Below are 14,241 nucleotides of genomic sequence, written 5' to 3'. Positions count from 1 at the left end.
AAAGTTTAAAACTCTCTATACTTGTCCATTGATTTTAAGAGGTTTCTTTTACTGAGTGGTTAGTATAACAAATACAAATAAGGCGTTTTTGCCACTATATGGAGCAAATAACGGGCTATCTGCTGGTATCAGTAAAAAAAGTATTTTTTTAGATGTGTAGCTCTTCGGGCAAATGAGCGATTATTTCGACAAATATTTTGCCCTCCTCAGCGTCAGTACTAGTTACTGAACCGTTTACCTTATCTCTCTCTCTCTCTCTCTCTCTCTCTCTCTCTCTCTCTCTCTCTCTCTCTCATGAAATAACACGTTTTCTTTCCAGGAGATAAATTTGCAGTTGGAACTTGAAACTTAATAACGAATGTAAGAGATTATAGAATGAAATTCTGCGAAATATAAAGAAAAAAGCGTACTCGCAAATGCCACTTTGTCTCACAGCAGCGTCCGTTCGTAAGGCCTCAGGCTCTAGGGATTAACAGCAATACATTAGCTGGGCTGGGTGCCTTTCATAGTTGCACAGATAACCATGATGATCTGAATGGCATGGATCATGAAAGCCCTTCATAAGTTAGTCGAAGTTTCGTGTATTTCCTATTCACTTAAATAGAACTTACTGAAGTTTGTTCGATATTTAAATAAAAGCCGCTCAAGAGCATTTCATTCAAAATCAGTAGAAGTAAGTTACATATTTCGAGAAGCCAATCAAATAATTTTTTAAGTTATTCATTAATACTCTACCCAAAATTAAGAAATCTGTAGTTTTATTTGATTTCCATACTTATTACTCTGCCTCCGAACGCTCTTGGTTACAGTGCTAGTCAGTATACACAGTTTCCGCACTGCACTGCCTTGAATATACTTGAAAGCTACAACTAACTGATTAACCTTCTGATTTCATCAGCATACAGACTTCCGCCGATTTTTTGGGATAAATTATAAAGCCGTCAATTTTTTCCGTTAAAGTAACTGCTTACGCTCGTGATACCACCTTTGACTTTGATTGAATAAGTTCATTACAGAATCCACTTATCAAACATGCTCGTTTTTTTTTAATGCCTGGCTTAACTCTCACTTCCCCAGTTATCTCTGCATTACATTCTTTTCAACCGGGTTCTCTAAAAGACCGAGAATCCTGCTCCTCTTACTTCCCTTTCCCTTACCTAAGCCAAGATCATTACTCCTACGGACAGATCCACCGTTGCCACAAGGCCATCTTCGCTAAACAATAACAATGAAGTACCTTTTATGGAAAAAACTCAACACAGACTCTGAGTGTTCCGAGACTTTGGTGCATCTAGAGGCAGGGCATGAAACGCCTCGCTGAAATATCTAGGTTTACAATAGAAGTAAAATGGCTTTCTAAATCTAACGTACGTAATACGTCCTCCCCCAGATTGCAAAATAAGGTAGATCTAGGTAATAACTCCGCGTCGGGTATTTCTTTATAAATAACTGTTACCTATAGCATGTGGGTTGCTTTTTAAGAATTTACAGTTATTTTTGAGGGCCGAGGTATTTCTACAGAAGCAATCCGCGGTGGCTTAGACTATGGCAATTGACTGATTCCTATGTTATTTTAGTTACTGTACAAGATTTAAAAGTAATATCCATTCGGCCGGCTGTAACTAAGCAGTAATTGACCTTTGAAAGTTACATAATAGCCGCACCAAACTCAAAGGTGTATTAAAGTTTGGTCCAACCAAACGAAAAAAATATTCCTTACAACCCTTGTAAAGCAACTAAAATAACATAGCAAATGTTCAATTGTCCATAGTCTAAGTCACCGAAGAACGGTCCTATAGGAAGGTACCAAGTATTCGTTACGGTGAAGGAAATGTAAACAGAGCCGCCATGTTTAAATTCCCCAACCACCACGGAGCCATATGTTCACTAAGGGGGGGGGGGGGGTAACGCACAGGAGGTGGGCGGGTAAGGTGGAAGGTACGAGCTGTCTTAGCAGCACCCCACTGAATAGTAACATACCTTGACGCAACTTTCGGCGAAAGCCTAACACTCACTTTCCTAAAACATAATAATTAAGAATAATGTTTGGACCTTACCTTAAAGGGGTGGAGGTACAAAGCAGCAGCTGCCTTTAAGAATGCGTGGAGGTGGGTCTTGGGTTCCTCAAAATGCAGCTTGAAATAAGCAACAGCCAAGTAGCCAACGAAGTTATACATTCTCCTCCCGTATCTTGGAGTCGACTGCCGGAGTTCCCTCCACCTCCTCTCGATGGGCACCGGTTTCTGGGTCCACAAAGTTCATCGAGTGGTTTGACTGTCAAGTGAAATAACCTTCATCTCGCAGGCAGTCATAGCCCTCCAACAGTCAGAAAATAATAGTGGTACCCGGCACAATGTATTCTTTGATAACTGCAAGCAGAGTCCCACTCGTCCTTGTCGGGTACGGGAACAACGAAAAACTCCCGGGTCTGCCTGCAGATACCACCAAATACCCACTGGCCTTCGATGAGGCGACCTACGTTGTATTTTCTTCTCCCAAACTTCGCCTCGTCGATTTCAACAATTGTGCCGGGTCCACCTATTTGCTTCTTCTGTTGGAAGCACCAATTAACTATGACCTGAAATAAAAGTCAGTGTTAGGGGAGGTAATTAAGTAGGGAAATTTCATAATAATACAAGGCAGGTTGTGTATGAGAGAGAGGGAGGGGGAGGAGAGAGCGGGGGAGAAGGAGGGGGTATGAATGGAAAATGGTGAGGGGATAAGCAAAATACTTTATTCCAGAGAAGCGGGCCCAATCATTAATTGTTGAGTCCGACAGTCCAAGTTCGTTCTCGCAACCTTGTAAGAAAAAAAATCACTCACATACAGGTATGCGAAGAACAGAACTGTCTCAACATCAAGATGGACCCAGAGAACCAAGTGCCCTTAAACAAGGAAAAGTAGTAAGAACAGCGTTTCTTCGCTTTCTTACTATGCGGTTGATAAGACCGGTCACACCTAAAGGTAAACGTGGAGGGAAAAACACCAATTATAAACATGAAAATATGGAGTAGGTCATAAATGGTATAGGTGTAATATAATATTGCCATTAATCTAGGGGCCGGGTCATATCACGGTTACATGTTAAGAAATCCAACAAACTATTCGTAAGGTATTTACCCTTAAAGCCACTTTTTTTGCGATCATAGGGTGCACGCATTCCCACAATGGGGGCAAAAGACCTGTTCCTCAGGGGCCGCTGGTCCTTGGCCCATAAACAAGACAGCCGTTATAATTACCGTCTGAAGTAATTAGGCGAAAAATCTTTGTAACTCGAATGGGGCAAAAGACCTGCTTTCCTCGGGAGGCCGTGGGTCCTGGCACAGACCGCCGTTCATAATTACCCGAGTAATGGCGAAAAACTTTTGTAACGAATGGGGAAAAACCTGCTTTTCAGGAGGCCTGGTCCTGGCAAAAACTGATTAAGTCCGATCATAATTACCTGAGTAAAAGGCAGAGAAATCTTTGTAACTCATGTAACAATTGTTACATTTGATGTTGGCAAAGAGTTCCTGGTGAGGGGCTGGGGCGAGCGTGAAGTTGATTGCAGCAGTGGATGTCATGGTCGGCAGTTCAAGTGTTGGCGTTCTAACAGTTAGCTGGTGGCAGGAGGCCAGACCGTAGAAAAAGAGGGTAGGAGAGGTGGGGTGGAGTAGTAAAAATGCTTTGATGCTATTGGTTGAGGCAGGGTGGGTCTGAGGTAAATGAACAAGCACTTAACAAGCAACTAAGTTTTGGCACAATGGCTTAAGGGTAATAAAAGTAAATGGGCGGTAGTTAAGCTAACTAAATGTAAAATGTGGGATGCGGGTTCAAAATATGAATTAAAATACAAATACATATATAACAGGCCCAGGAGGGGGTGGGATTTTAAGTCCTGGGTGTAAAGTGTTAATAGGGCCTATAGTTGTTTTAATAAATACAAAATACCAAATTAAACTAGGTTAGCATATAACATTAACTAAGCTTAAACTTTGTAGGGGATGTTGCCTGACCAAGGGTGGGGTTGGACCTGCTGTAACCCCCTTAAAGAACCAAACCAACCTAACATAAACTAACCTAGCAGGGGATGTAACCTTACCTAGTAGGGAACTTAACCTAGTAGGCAATGTTGCCTGACCAGGGGGGCTTTGCCCCCCGTACCCCCCCTTAAAGGCCTAACCTAACCTAGTAAGGAATGTAACCTAACCTAACCTAACCTAGTAGGGAATATTGCCTGACCAGGGGCTCGCCCCCCCGTTACGCCCCCCGTACCCCCCTTAAAGGCCTAACCTAACCTAGTAAGGAATGTAACCTAACCTAGTATGGGAACATTGCCTGACCAGGGGGGGCTTCGCCCCTGTACCCCCCCTTGAAAGGCCTAACCTAACCTAGTAGGGAAATACTAGGCCTAACCTAACCTAGTAAGGAATGTAACCTAACCTAGTAGGGAACATTGCCTGACCAGGGGGGCTTCGCCCCCCCGTAACCCCCTTAAAGGAAGGCCTAACCTAACCTAGTAAGGAACCTAACCTAATCTAACCTAGTAGGAAATACTAGGCCTTAACCTAACCATAGGTAAGGAATGTTAAGTTGGGAACCCGAACCTTTGTACCCCCCGGTAAGGGAAAATATGTTCCTTCCACCTAACCTAGGGGGGCTTGGCCCCCAGTAGGGGGGTTCTACCCCCCCTTAAAGGCTCCTTCATAACTTAACCTAGTAGGGAATACTTAGGCATAACCTAACCTAGTAAGGAATGTAATTAACACTAACCTAGTAGGGAATATTCGCCTGACCATGGGGGCTTTGCCCCCAGTACCCCCCACCCCTTAAAGGACCTTAACCTAACCTAGTAAGGAATGGAAACCTATACCAACCAACTAACCTAGTAGGGAACATTGCCTGACCAGGGGGGCTTCGCCCCCCCCCGGTGTACCCCCCCTTAAAGGCATAATCCTAACCTAGTAAGGAAACGTAACCTAACCTTAACCTAGTAGTGAAATACTAGGCCTAACGTAACCTAGTAAGGAATGTAAACCTAACCAACCCTAAACCTAGTAGGGAATATTGCCTGGACCAGGGGGGCTTCACCCCCCCATATACCCCCCGTAAAGGCCTACCTTAACCTAGGTAAAATAGTAATAACCTCCTAACCTAGTAGGGAATATTGGCCTGACCATGGAGGGCTTGCCCCCTGATTGGCCCAACCGGCCCCCTGTTAAAGGGCAACCTAAACCAAATTAACCTTTATTAAGTAGGAATGTAACCTAACCAAACCAAACCCCCCCCCCCCCCACCCCCCCCCCCCCCCCGCTATCCACCCTTGAAGAACTAACCAACCTAGCCTAACCGGGTAACCCCCTTCAAGGAAGTAAAACTAGTAGGTAAACCAACATATAACAAACTAACCTAGTAGGGTATGTTGCCTAACCGGGGGAGGGGATTCGGCCCCAGTAGGTAAAATGACATATAAACCTAACTTTGATGGGTGTGGAAGTGTGGTAAAATGTTAAAAGTAACCATACATAACTGCATAATAGTAAGGAAACTGGAAGGGAGGTGTACTAAATTGTAATGTCTGTAAAACTGTATAATGGAATATATTTAAATGTAGGTTATATAATAATAATGGCAAACTATATATTTAAATGTAGGTTTTATAATAATAATGGCAAACATTAATCTAGGTATTGGTATCGGTGAGAATGCATTGTACATGGTGTAACGTAAAGAGCCAGTCGTGAATACTGGAAAGGGGAGGGATTTGACTTGTGTATAAATGATATAGGGAGTGTGTATGTAATATGCAACGCAATGTGCAATTTCACGTAACAGGTAGGTAGGTAGGTATTGAAACGTCCTAAACTGAGTTCTATATCAACACGTAGGCATTTTTAAGGTGTCTGTCCTCAACGTTATAACATAATATTTCAAGTTATATATGGTGAAATGATTAGTGGGGATATTTCAAAAACAGTTATTATACAAATACTATGGAAAAAAGGAAAAGGAATAAACACTAGAATTCACATAACATGTTTAATAAACAAATTAGGTAAATGCTTTTATGTAACTCAACGTATGGTTACACCACCAATCCTTCACTCAGTCCGGTAGCAATGCAGGGGTCATACTGTAACGTGTTTGGCTAAATACATGTATCCCTCCATAAACCCCCATTTCTTTCCTCACTAAGAAGTCTGAGTTTAGGCCAAAAGCTCCCTTACAGTTAGCGCATGCGCAGTAGCATTAGCGCATGCGTAGTAGGATTCAGTGTTGTGGTAGTAGTAGTAGTAGACGAATATGGATGTGGAACGGCTCCACTATCGCTAGTTTTGTTATCTCTTTATTTCCGCCTGTATTTCGTGTTTTTAAAAGTGATAAATGTGGGAAATACCACAATAACACGGCAAAAACTCCCCCCAAGTGGTTTCTCCCCACCCAAAAACCCCAAAAAACCCCGGTCCTACTGGGGTCCCCCTTACCGTAGGATAGAGTTGGGGTTTTGTCCCCACTCCCCACCCAAAACCCGGTGCCCAATGGGGATCCCCTTTACCGTGGGATAGAGTTCAAAGGTAAATTAGAGTCGTCCGAAATAAATATTACTTCAAATTCTTGTTCAGGAGGTAAAACTGCATAGAAAAACCGCAACTGCCATACTCTGGGCCGCCGTGGATAGGTACACTAAAATCTACCACCGGACCGACTGTAATTAACCCCCTGGGTCCAGTACTAAACATAGCGAAGTGCGTTTGAAGCCCTAATCCCTAGTGGCTGTCGTATTCTTGGGAACGTACATACCTTGCAGTCCGTGCGGAGTTACTGCCTTTAACTATCAAATTTAACCCAACGGGATATGTACTTTTTCCCAATATATTGATTCCATGTACATTGCAATGAACCATAGCTCTTCAAGTACTAATCGAATATAACCGGTGATGTAGCACTCATGCCTGAATACCAAACGCTCACGACCTTGGAATCCTAAGTTCTAGCACTGACCTATTGCAAAGGCAGTTCATACACATGAAATTCAGCGTCCTTCAGTGGGACTCTACAGACATATGCTTTCCTATACGGATAAAATTTCTCAACAGAGGCCTCCGGAAAACAACAGATACTACAAGTTCCTCTCGGCTTAACACCTTTAACTATAGCGAATCGAAAATCTATGTGTAACAATACAACCATGCTTCTCACGTGTTCATAATCAGTGAGTTCTTAACACAACAAACCAACTCACCTTCATGAACGCCAATATATTGATTATTCAGGTTCACAACTTCACATTGTCACAATACAATTTTGCCGGAAGACGACCGAACATGGCTGAACGAACCCAGTGTTACAGTTTGACTGACAACAGCAAAGACTATACACGAAAGATGGGAAGCTCAAGACACAGCCGCATCGGCCGCATACAATTTAGTACCTGGCATGAAATGAAGATGGCGGTAGCATTGCACCTGCTTACATCGTCTGTTTGTTTACTTTTTCACAAAGCGGGGCATTCAATTTCAATCATGAGTGGGCGAAGCCATCATCACCCGTGTGTGGTTTGCAATAGGACGAAAAATGATTTTCCCCATCTGATTTGTCATGCTTTTCTCGAATAAAGAAAGGTAATAAAATAATTTCATCTGTTACAAAGTACATGATGACTTTTAGAGAAAATGAAGAAATAAAATAGACCAAAGCAAAATTGAATGTCGGTGCAATGTTATTCCAAAGAAATAAATATTGGAAAATAGGTATTTACAATACGGTGGACGCCTCTAAGCAGAAAGAAAATATTATTATATGTGATTTTCGTCTAGAAAAAAATATTTGCCATTTGAAACCCCAACAACCAACCTACCTTCCTGGTAGTGTAACATCAGTAGCCTAATCATGTCAACAGTAAACCTAACCATATCAGCAGTACCATAACCATGCCAACAGTTACCTAACCATGTCAACAGTAATTTGCAATGGAAATGAAGCTATCTTGCAAAACATATCAAAATCAATAGAAAAACTTTATTTTTCTTGTCATTTAGAGGCGTCAATTGTATTTCAAATAAATACCTTAAAGTTATATTTGCATATCTTGAAAATCTCTAGAAATATGAAATAAACATACCAATTCCTATCACTGTCATACAATTCGTGGAATATTGGGTCTCCATGCCTTTTCCAGATAGGCTACTCACAGCAACTTTGATATACTGTATATATACTTTAGTTATGTTATATTCTCAGCAGCTTACCCTTGGGTTGTAGTTATAAATGTTTACCTTAATTTTTCATTAATAAACAAACTATTTAGCAAACCAAAGTTGTTTCATCAGGAAGGATGGATCTTGTGGGAGCATTCATATGGGAGAGCATAAGTAGGTAGTTAAGTTAGTGTGTCTAACTTTAATTTCAAGTTCACTAACCTTTTAAATCTATGATTTGGAATTTTCTTACATGTCATTGTAAAAAGCATTCAAAATAAAAAAAAAAAATTACATGCAAACCAGCATATCTGCTCCCACAAGATCCATTCTTACCGTTTCATCTATGTTTCTGCATTATATGTTCATAATTGTTCAATTTTTTTAAAAATGACTTGTAATTGGTACCAACACCCCACATAGTATTCCAAAGTAAATTTACCACTTTGGCAGCAAATGTACGCAGTAATACATTAGTAATAAATTGGCAAAATAATGACTATAATGAAAGAAAAAAAATGAGAAAGGTATTAAAGTGACTCATCAGTAAAATAATGTCTATAATATTTTTTTTTTTTTTTTTTTTTTTTTTTTTTTTCAGGCTTTTAGGCCACTTCCTGACTTTGACATTAACAAAATTCTACCGTATGTATTTATTCAGTTTCATTGATTTAAAATGAAGATTACTTATGCATGTACTGTATTTATTTTGTTTTTGCATTCCTATGTTTTTTCCTGTTGCATGATAGCATCCTTTCAATATATTATGTTTATCAACTTCATTATACTGTACTGTATTAATTTCTTGAAGTTTTGTATTTTTTTTTACTTAATTTGATATACAGTATTGGCATGCTTACATTTTTTATTTCTGACCATGACAGTTTTTTGTTGATGATATCCCTTTTTTTTTTTTTTTTTTTTTTTTTTTTTTGAAAGTTTTGAAATCTAATTGTTTTGGTTGAATGATTTATCTGTGGTTTGTTTCCTATTTGATTTGTGATTTTTAAATTTTTATTTGTGCTTTTGATGAAAATTAAGTTAAACCTAGATTTTTGCTTATACAGTATTCTGTAAAATACAGTATTGCATTTGTTATAAAAGGGTACCTTACTTTACTACTTTGTTGTTGTACTTTTCTTAGTTTTATTAACAAATATTGCTTAACTTTTTCCTAATCAGCATGCAAGTTAAGAAAGTCTGCTTTTTCATTTTGATTTCATATTATTGGTTTTGATTATCCCATGTTTTGTTTTTGCTATTTAAATTCTGATATACTGCATGTTTTGTTTGCATGACTTTTGTATGACTGTTGCATGCAAATGAAGCATGTGCCATTTCTTTTACTTTGTTTATTTGTTCTTTGCAAGAACATTTGTGTATAGTCGCTTAGGTATGTACAATATACAATCATAAGCACAAGCCCAAAAAAAGGAAAATAATTACTGTATACTATATTTGGTGAAATAATAAGATAATATGAGAATAAGTTGTTTCATTCTAACTGCCCTCTCAATTTAGATAAAGATACTTAGCAATTAAATGTTACATTAACTGAAGGATTTTATTTAAATGATTCAGAAATGCCTAATATATGTCATAAGCTATGATAGAGCCCTATAATCATGTTAACAAGCAATATTAATCGATTTAGTATTCAATAATTTATAAAGAGAAGTTTATTGCAACATAAGAATAAAATTTTAACATTTAAAAAAGCCGCGCTACACCACAGCAGAGTTTAGTTGAGGCATGATCAATAGATGGCGCGCATTCTGACGGGTTGGATGATGTTTTTTTAATGGTATTAATAGTCAGTTTCCCATCTTTCGTGTATAGTCTTTGGACAACAACAGTTCAGAAAGCTTTCTAGCCAATCACAAAAGTCCACGCAGCAACCTTTCGCAAAGGAGGAAGCAAGGTGAATCCTGATTGGCTGTGCGTGTGTGTGTGTGTGTGTTAGAGAGAGAGAGAGAGACTCACTCACTGTGGATTGTGGCTTCAATATTCTTTAGTAAATGGCACAAGAAAAAAATAATCAATTCCAATTTGTCCCAATTTACCTTGATAAGTTGTTTCCTCCAGTTTCTCTTCCTGAACCTCAGGTGAGTTTTAGAGGCCACTAGGCGGAAAGACACAAAAAGCCAGTGCAAGGAGTGAGATACACCAACGCCCTCATTCATGGAAACCTATACACGATCTCCCCTTCGCACCTCAAATAAATGTTAAAAGCTCAGTATCTATTTTTTTCCGGGCAATTAGCTAAAAGCACTAAAGCTAAAATAAATCAAAAAGTAAGGTAGACCTCAAAAGTGTAACTTCCCAAGAATCCTGAAAGGTTGTGGCACTCATACAAACACACATAATTCACGCCCTAATTCTCCTGGGGACAGTGCCATTTCCACATTTCATTTTAGATTCCTGCATTAGCTTTTCATTAATTACGATGGAGTGAAACCCTCTTAACTTACCAGACTATCGAACCGATAACATGAACTTCCTCATGGGAAGCCTCAGACTTGAGATCGTTTCATGAAAAGACGACGAGACGCTTCTATTGACCTAAGCATTCAGTCATGTAGTTGGGGGTCTGTCAAAGTTTCTGTCGTGTTTTCATATACACAAAAAAAGAAACGTACTAGCAATGTACACAATCGAGACAGCCAAAGACATAGAACTAGTTCACTAATGAGAGCACCCAATAAAGCACTCGGCAGCGATTAAATAACCTGCCCAGATGAATGCATGGTATCATTATTATTATTAATTTCAAGAATGTGCGACATAATCTGGACAGTGACAAGAAGTCAATCACTGGAATAGCTAGAAATTTCGGTGCCTTTCGTTAGAAATTTTAGCATTCAATAATTATTCACACCTAGGCGGAGGCGAATCTGGTAAGGAATTGAATGCGAGGACATGGAGATGCCATTTTACAATTGTCGCATGAATGTGTTTGACTAATCTGTCCAAATCCGTTCTCCCGTTCTTGAGACATTTTGCTAATACATGTACATGGTGATGTATCATAAACGAATCGAGTGTTTATGTGCTTATAATCATGGAGTCCCGTAACTAGGCAATCTCTCGTTAAATTTGTTGATGGAGGAAATCAAATGACAATCGCGAGAAATTCGTTTATGGCGAAAATGTACTCCTTCTACATACGGTCTTACGAATCTATTTAAATCACAAATTGTATCCAAAACTAGACTCGACAATACATCACTTGAATGTACATTGCACGAATACGCCAAGTGCACTCTCACATGGGTGTATAAGGAAAACACGCATGCATGCTATCACATTCGTGAATTTACGCATAATATTACTCATATTCGAATAATTATGCATACCAGTCATTTCATCCATGCAATAAACATCTTCCCTCGGCTGCACGAGAAGAGTAGTTCGCCATGTCATGCTACCAAAGCCTACTCCAACTAAGTACTTCTTATCAATAAATGCTTGAGAGAGAGAGAGTGCGCGCAGGAAAAAGGCTTGATGTGTTAACGCAAAAAAGAGCTAAGAATATGCAAATCACGCGATGAACGTCAGATACCAAGTTCCTTCCACTGTGAGTCTAACACAGAAATTGGAAGAATTACCTTCCGAAAAAATTCTCTTTATCATGAAAAACTGTCCATTTCTGCAAGAGAGGCATCATACCATATTCCACTGCGTTCCAGCCTGTGGGAGGTTGTTTGTTGGTATAGTAGAGGAGGAGTGTTGTGGTAAGGAACTAAAAATGGAAGCAACTGATTTTTGAATGGATCATTTGTGTGTGAGCATGTGTTTTGTGTGTGTGCTTGCGAGAGAGAGAGAGATTTTGACATTATTACTGCAACTGCCACAACATCACATCCAATACATTAAGTTGATAAACTAGTCGATAGAAATTTCTTCTCCTGTGCGAAGAATAAAACAAGAATATTCTTGAATATGATTAAGTGAAACGAAAAATAAATGGACTAAGGATGAGTTGAAATCCTGAGGGAGAAAGCGGACAGCGCCTTTTCTCAGTAAAAACGAATGGATGATGATGAACGGCTTTTTGCATTTGGATTGAAATGACAGGGAAATAAACCGATGCTACTCAGCCGTAATAAATCTCAGGGTAAAACAGTTATTTTGATGCTTCAGGAAATCGTGTTCAGTTTTCTCCGAAGAAAATTAAATTTTGCTTACTTTATATATTCACTTTTTGTAAATCCCGTAGTTTCATAAAAAGGGTGAAGTTGCCCTCGAGTCAAAAAAAGTCTTGATTACGCCGAAGCTTTTCCGAAATAAACTCACAGCAAGCAAACAAAAATTCACCAAGACTGAAATAGAAACCAATTGACGTCACCTATTCACTCGATGTCGAGGGAAAAAACTAAAATCTCCAAGGAGACAACGGTACAAAAACAAAAAAGTGTAAGTTTAATTTAAAAAGCAGTTTTAGAGATGAACATTTTTCCACATCTTCAGTATGAAGACGCACCTGCGTTCTTTTGGTTTAGGATATGTAAAAGAAGGTACGAATGGCAGTAAAAGTGATAAATTTTCATAAGTCCATACAGTGAGGAGTTGAAACAGCAATTATTAGTCTTTTGTGAATATTGATATGTGTAATAATAACGATCTCTACTTAGACCTCACATTTATAAGAAAAGTGATCAATTAGGATGAAATTGAAAATTGAAAATATGCACTAGCCAGCACAAAAAACAGTTCACCTCCTGCTTCTATTTTTCTCTGATGTCTTACATTATCAGTAAATTTCCGCCAGGAATACCCCGAAGATTTTCCTTGTTAGTAATGGCTAGGGTAGTCTTAACCGCGGACAGAACTCAAAACTACATCAGCCGAAACTAATCACCGAAGCTTACTTCTGCATTCAAGTAACTGCGGCATATATTGCTATTACTGTCAGAAGCAGAAGCATCCTGCACTTGTCCCTTTCTCTGTTTTATCGGCTAATTCTTGAATTTAGTTTTAATAGGTAATATCGTTTTGAGGTTTTGATATGATTTTCAATTCTGTGGTGATTTTGATACGAGAGAAAATAAATCACATGATATACGTGCCACATGCTATAAAGTCGATGACAGTTGACCATTCTTTATAATTTGTTAAACATGAACAATATGGTTCAAAGATTGTAGGATAAATTCAGGCTATATTAATCTTTATGTTGTTCAGCTGGGAAATCAGCGCAGAGCCTCATCCCTAATTTAGTAGTCAGTTTTGATGTTTTAGGAAGCCACTCGTATAACGGGAAACAGGTTTCTTGCTGCACAAATAATTATCATGATATTAATTATCAAAGTGATAACGACACAAACATAATCATATATTGCACTGATAAGGAACTAAGGTTAGAGCTGGCTGTTACTTAGATTGAAGATCACCAAGAAAGCTTGACACCGTTGATACAAACGGAGAGAGAGAGAGAGAGAGAGAGAGAGAGAGAGGAGAGAATGTCTCTGAGCATTTGCATAACTATGGATAAAGATGTCCGTCTCAAAAATGTAAGTGGCACAATTACGCAGGTGATAGTCATGGTGTTCTCCAGGACGAGTGTTGGGCGAGAAATGACAAAGTCTGGAAGTCTTTCATTTCAGCTTGAATAAACCACGAAAGTTGGTCGACTCCTTCATGCAGCTCCTGTCCATGAGATATTCACATAAGGGATAATGGGCTCAAAAGATTACAAATGTTTAATGTATATGTCGAATAGCTAAGAAATCAAGAGAATTGTAAATACAATAAACGTAACAACAGTTATTTCACGAATTATATCAATGGACTACAACTAAAGCTAGTACTGCAGATGAAAATATTCCGAAAAGCCTCTCATTGACACATACCCCGTTGAAATGTCTTCCGCATGTTTAACGATTTCGTTCTCATAACTTCTCAAAGTGTTGAAGATTTTACAGCCACGAGAATCTTATTAAAAGCTCCTTTTTTAAAAGGTAGGCATAAATCCGAGTCTTCAGGTGGTGTGATTCCCTAACGCGCTGCATGATATAGGACCTCTCTCTCTCTCTCTCTCTCTCTCTCTCTCTCTCTGCTCTCT

At 39.1% G+C, this 14,241-nt stretch overlaps 1 long non-coding RNA gene across 2 annotated transcripts in view; it reads right to left on the bottom strand.

The window, feature by feature from the left end:
* Window positions 1-14,241, bottom strand: part of LOC135222201 (uncharacterized) — a 179,106-nt gene that overhangs the window by 36,785 nt on the left and 128,080 nt on the right. The window contains exon 1 of one of the 2 annotated variants that reach the window (XR_010316204.1): window positions 7,223-7,317. The exons of the other annotated variant lie outside the window; for it this stretch is intronic. This is a non-coding gene — a long non-coding RNA (uncharacterized LOC135222201). Of the gene's footprint in view, window positions 1-7,222; window positions 7,318-14,241 lie in introns of those variants that run through there. 2 annotated transcript variants of the gene reach the window in all.

This window comes from Macrobrachium nipponense, chromosome 3, assembly GCF_015104395.2.
Source record: "Macrobrachium nipponense isolate FS-2020 chromosome 3, ASM1510439v2, whole genome shotgun sequence".
Lineage (NCBI taxonomy): Eukaryota > Metazoa > Arthropoda > Malacostraca > Decapoda > Palaemonidae > Macrobrachium > Macrobrachium nipponense.
Note: the sequence above shows the minus strand (reverse complement) of the source record. Positions and strands in the feature narration are given on the sequence as shown.